Here is a 6,082-nt window from a genome sequence, read left to right on the forward strand (position 1 = left end):
TGTTATGATCCAAACAGTTGAATGCCTTTGTATAGTCAATAAAGCATACATAGACATTCTTCTGATATTCTCTGCTTTCAGCTAGGATCCAGCTAACATCAGCTATGATATCCCTGGTGCCATGGCCTCTTCTAAATCCAGGTTTAACTAATAAAATTTCTCCGTCAATTTACTGTTCCAGCTGTTTTTGAATGATCTTCAGTAGCATTTTGCTTGCATGTTATATTAATAATACTTGTTATAATCATCACATGCAGTTGGATCAACTTCCTTGGGAATGGAATTGCTGTGGAGCTTCTTACCATTAGGCCACTAAAACTCACCAAATTCATAATCTTTACTGAAGCAGACTGCCACAACATTCTCCCCAGAGCTGCTGGTGGCTTTGAACCACTAATCTTTCAGTAAGCATCCAGGCACTTTAGCCTTCCTAGACAATGGGAACAAATTTGGGTCTTTTCCAGTAAGTTGCCCAGGCAGCTGTCCTCCAAATTTCCTGGAAGACTGGTGAGCATGCCCAGGGTTGCATCTGTTAGTTGAAATATTTCAATTGGTTATCTCATCGATTTCTGGGGACTTCCATTATGCTAACCCCTTCAGCGCAGCTTGAATTTCTTCATCACAATCAGCTTTTGACTATATGACACTTCCTGAAGTTTAGTGTCAACCAATTCTTTTTAGTAGAGTGATTCTATGCATTCCCTCCATCTTCTTTTGATACATCCTGGACTATTCAAGATTTTTCTGAGAGCATTTGTCAGTATTAAACTCAAGGCTTGAATAATAATAATAATAATAATAATAATAATAATAATAATAATAATAATTTTAGTTCGTTCAGCTCAAAAAATGCTGAGTTCCTCTTTTGCCTTCAAAAAGCATTCTGGGTACACTTTCTCCAAGACATTATATTTGTACTTTTGGAATCCATGGGATAGTCAGTACTCTTTTCCAACACTGAAACTCAAAGGGATCAAGTTTTTTCTTCTGCTATCCTCATTCATTGTCCAGTTCTCAGTTGCACAAGTGATTGATCAGGTGCACCTTAGTCTTCAAACTGACATCACTGCTTCTCAGTGTTTTAGAGGAGTCCTTGACAGAAGAATTTCTCAATGCAGTATGTCTTTTGATATATTTGCTGCTGGTGTCAAGGATGCTGATTATTGTTTAGAATGTCAGTCTTTTCTAAATCCATCATAACATTACCCATATTCCCAGTGGTGAAGAGGTTTATCTTCTTAATGTTGATATGTACTCCATATTGAAGGCAGTAGGTTTTGATACTCTATAGCATGTGTTTCAAGTCCTACTCATTTCCAGCAGGTAAGACTTTGTCATCTGGATAACATAGGTTGTTGATGATTCTTTTTTATACCCTGATGCCACATTTTTCTTCATAATCCTGCTTCACAAATGATTTGCTCAGCATATGAACTGAATAGGTACAGAGGAATGATACACCCCTGACACACATCTTTCTTGATTCTAAACCATGCAGTGTTCCCTTGCTTCAGCCTGCTTCTTGGTCTAAGTGTAGGTTTCTTATGAGTATGATTAAGTGCTCTGGGATTTCCATTCTTCTCAATGTTAACCATAGTTTGTTATCCAAACTGTCACATGCCTTTTCATAGTCATTAAAATACAAATAGACATTCTTATGATAATCTCTGCTTTCAGCCAAGATTCATCTGACATCAGCAATGATATCCCTGGTGCCATGGTCCCTTCTAAGCCACATTTTAACTTTGATTGCGTTTGGTTAATGATTGTTGTTGTTGTTATGTGCCGTTGAGTAGCCTGTAACTCAGCGACCCTATGCACAACATCGCTAAAACCTTTTCTATCCTGTGCCAATCTTATTGTCTCTGACACACCTACCCCTATTAACCCTGTCACTGAATCAGTCCATTTCATTGAAGGTCTTCCTCTCTTGTGCAGTCCCTCTACCCTCCCAAGCATGATGTTCCTCTGCAAGGACTGGTTCCTCCTTGCAGCATGTCCAAATTATGTCAGACAAAGCTTCAGAATCATTGCCTCCAAAGGGCAGCCTGGTCTCACCCTCTCTAGGATGAATTTGTTTGTTCTCCTAGCAGTCCATGATATATTCAGTACTCTTCTCCATCATGGCAACTCAAAAGCATCAGTTCTCCTTCTATCATATCTACTCATTGTCCAACTTTCTGATAAATAGCAAGTAATTGCAAAGATTATGGCCTAGATCAGGTGGACCTTAGACTCCAGACTGATATTGTTGCTCCTCAGTACCTTAGAGAAGTCTTTGACAGTAGACTTTCCCCAGTTAAATTAATCTTTTAATTTCCTGGCTGTTGGTACCAAGAGTGTTGATTGTGGAATCAAGCAAACTAAGTCTGTAGACAATCTCACTCTCTTCGCTGTCTATCATGATGTTGCCATTAGCCCAGTGGTGAGAATATTTGTTTTCTTGATGTTGAGCTTCAATCCATGTTGAAGACTGAAGTTCTTGAGCATCTTCAGGAAGCACTTCAGGTCCTCCTCAGTCTCAGCAAGCAGGGTTGTGTCATCTGCATAACAAAAGTTGTTGATGATTCTTATTATATTTTAGGCTAGTAAAGATAACAAGACATGGAAAGAGTTTATAAAGGTCTTGGAAAGCCACATGGGTTGAATTGTCATTGTTATTAGGTGCCATTGAGTTAACTATAATTCATAGTGACACTATGCACAAGAAATTGGAAACTTGTCCTATCATGTGCCATCATCATGATCTCCACGATGCTTATGCCAGGCCATGCTTCACCCTGGCTCTAGTTGCTGTTAATTCATCTCCTTAAGAAGCTTCTTCTATATCTTGTGTTCTCTATTTTATGCAGCATGAAGCCTTTTTCTGAGGACTGCTGGGCCTTATTCAGACCATAGTCTTCTCAATTACTTGTTACGCTTCAGAGACCTGGACAATGACTAAGGATGACAGAAAAAGATTAGATGCCTTTGAATTATGGTGCTGGAGAAGAGTCTTCAACATACCATGTACTGCCAAGAAAACAAAGGGGTCTGTCTTGGAGAGGAAGAAACCAAGTCTCTTCCTTGGAGACAAGGATTTTGACACTCCATCTCACATATTTTGGGAATTTGACCAAGAGGGATTAGTGCTTGGAACAGGACATCATGCATCAAAGGGAGGAGGGTCAGTGCAGGAGAGAAAGACCCCAGATGAGATGTATTGATATAGTGACTTGGGAAATGGGGGTTGGTGCCAGAATTAGTGAGTCTGGCTCAGGGCTGGAAAGGGTTCCGAGCTGCTGTACTCAGAGTTGCTATATGTCACAGGTGACTCAGCAGCACATAACAACAAAAACATGCTATATTTGTTTTTTATTTATGCCTCATGTTTAGAGTCAACAAGACCTTGGGGATGGCCTTTGTATTTAAAAGCCAGTTGTTAGATTTTGGAGGAATCTTTCTTCAAAGTGATACAGCACTCTTCTTTCAATACGTTGTACTGAGATGACCTGGGGTGGTTGTGATGCTGAGCCTTGTGCCATTGGGGTGTCAAGTTACCCATGGTGGACAGTGTTTGGTGGAGCTTCCAGTTTAGGACAGGTTTGGAAGCTGGAGTGGCATCCACTTCCTAAACAACATGCCTCTGGAAACTGTGAACTTTGATAAATGATGATGGTTGTGGAAGGGCTTCAGGTCTTTTGTCCATGAGGTCTCTATGAGTCATGCTTGACTCAACAGCAATCAACAACAACAGTGCCTCCTAATAACATGCTCAAAATATGTATGATAGTTTTACCATCTTGCCTCAAAGGTGCACCAGCTTATAATATATTTTGTTTCCCTACAAAATATATGTATTTAACTATATGATATAGAGGCTATATAATGATCCTCCATGATCTGACAAACCAAATAGTTTCAGGAGGATTAGAGTGAATTGCAACACTCCTTAATCTCAACATAGCCTTAAGTGGAGGTAAAGGGAATTACGGCAGTACAGAGTGTGACTTGTATTATCTTTAGCTCGTTAGACACAAAAGGGAAAACAAGATGGGGACACCCCTAGTACCTCTAAGAAACACCAGCACCAAAAAGAAATAATTGCAAGTATGAAGTGTATCTGTTTTGGACCCTTGCCTCTGTGAATTAAATTTCTTGATGCCAGGATACATGGAAATCTTCAGGGAATGCCTGTTCTGTGTTTGCCAAAGGAAATACCTTCACAACCAACAGAGAGAGAGGGCCTTTTTTCTGTAGCTAGCATCCTGAATTTGGACTTCAAGCTTCCTAAATTGTAAGAAGAAATTTCCATAAAGACCATTCACTTATGGTATCTCCTAGCAGCTTTAGACAACTAAGACAGAATAAGTGATAATTTCATGTTATCTATTAAAAAGCCTTTGAACTGTTGTGTTGCAGAAGAGTGCTGAAGAACCTATGTATGCCCAAAATAACAAACAGATATGTCTTGGAGAGGGTTTAGACAGAGTGCTTCTTGGAGGCAGAGACAATGAAGCTTTGTCTCAAATACTTTGAGCATGTTGCTAGGAGAGCTTATTCCTTGGAGAGGGAAATCATGGTCAGAAAGATGGAGAGGAGGCCACAGGAAGGAAGACCCTTAACCAGGTGGGTTGACACAGTAACTGTGGCATTGGGGTTGAGCATGCCAGAGATTGTGAGGATGGCAAGATAATATTCAGATTGATTGTTCATAGTGTCACTATGAGTTGTACTGGACTCAATGGCACCTAAAAACAACAACATTACAATGTCAATTGGTCTGATATTCAGTGAAATAAATCTTTCAAGAAGTTCTGGAAATAAATATTGAAATTATTTGTAACATCCTCGTTTCTATACCAGTTTCTTTGACTAGTGTGTGCACGCTGGTGAAGAAATGGAAAACTAAAGTTATGTTAATGTAGAGGGTTAGTTGTGTAAGTGTACTGTAAATAGTTTTTATTTTCATATGTATTATAAAGAAAAAGAATGAAAGACTATAAAGTGTACACAACAACCTTCAACTGCTATTCAGAGGAAGTGTCACTGAAAATACAAAAGAAACGTAAAGGAAAGGAAGAGATTGCTCCTTTCTTGTGAATTATCTTCACAGAAGGGCTAAGACAATCTATTGATTGCTTTGGTGCTGTCAGATAGCTGCAAAGCTACAGAAATGATGCAGTCCAAACAGTATAAACTCTCTATCTTTACTCTATAGTCTCTGCATTTTGTAACAGAAATCAGAAACCAGATATTTTAAATATAAGGCAATAAACAGCTGTCTATGAACTCTGATATGTCTCCACTGGCTCTTATTTGGCTATTATTTCAGCATTATATTTCTTCCTTCAACAATTATTTCAGAATTACATTTTCTTTCCTTTTGAAGGAAAGCATTTAGCAAACATGATGTTATTAACCTCCCTTTTTTTCCTATTCATTTCCCCCCCCCATATATAAGTAGATTACAACAAGTTGTGGCTACCTGGGAATCCGAGAACACTTGATTGTGCTCATGTAAAACCTACACTTGAACCAGGAGGCAGTCATCAGAACACAGCAAGAAAACACTGCTTGGTTCAAAATTATAAAGGGTGTGTGTGGGAGTATGTTCCGTCTCCATAACTTTTTAATCTGCATGCAAAATAAATCATTCAGGAGTCTGGACTTTTTGAGGAAGATTGTGTCATTAGTTGAAGGAAGATTCATTAACAAACTTGTTTGCCAAAACTGAGTAGGACCTCCTAAAGCCGCAGAAGGTCAAAGACATCTTATGAAGATAAAGAAACCTCTTCTTATAATGATTGTTTCCTCATAAATTTGAAGTATCAGATTAACAAGCTTTAGTTTCTTTGGACATTAGCTATTGAGGTAAATATTTTTATATTTGTGTAAAATGCCCTTTCACCTCCTAAACTTTTGGATATTGTTGTTATGTTGTTGTTATGTGCCATCGAGTCGTTTCCGACCCTATGCACAACAGCTCTAAACCCTGCTCTATCCTACGCCAACCGCACCGCCTCTGACACACCCATCCCGATTACCCCAGTCGCCGAATCAATCCATCTCATAGAGGGTCTTCCCCTCCTGCGCTGTCCCT

This window comes from Elephantulus edwardii, unplaced genomic scaffold, assembly GCF_000299155.1.
Source record: "Elephantulus edwardii isolate Elephantulus edwardi_28Jun2011 unplaced genomic scaffold, EleEdw1.0 scaffold00001, whole genome shotgun sequence".
Lineage (NCBI taxonomy): Eukaryota > Metazoa > Chordata > Mammalia > Macroscelidea > Macroscelididae > Elephantulus > Elephantulus edwardii.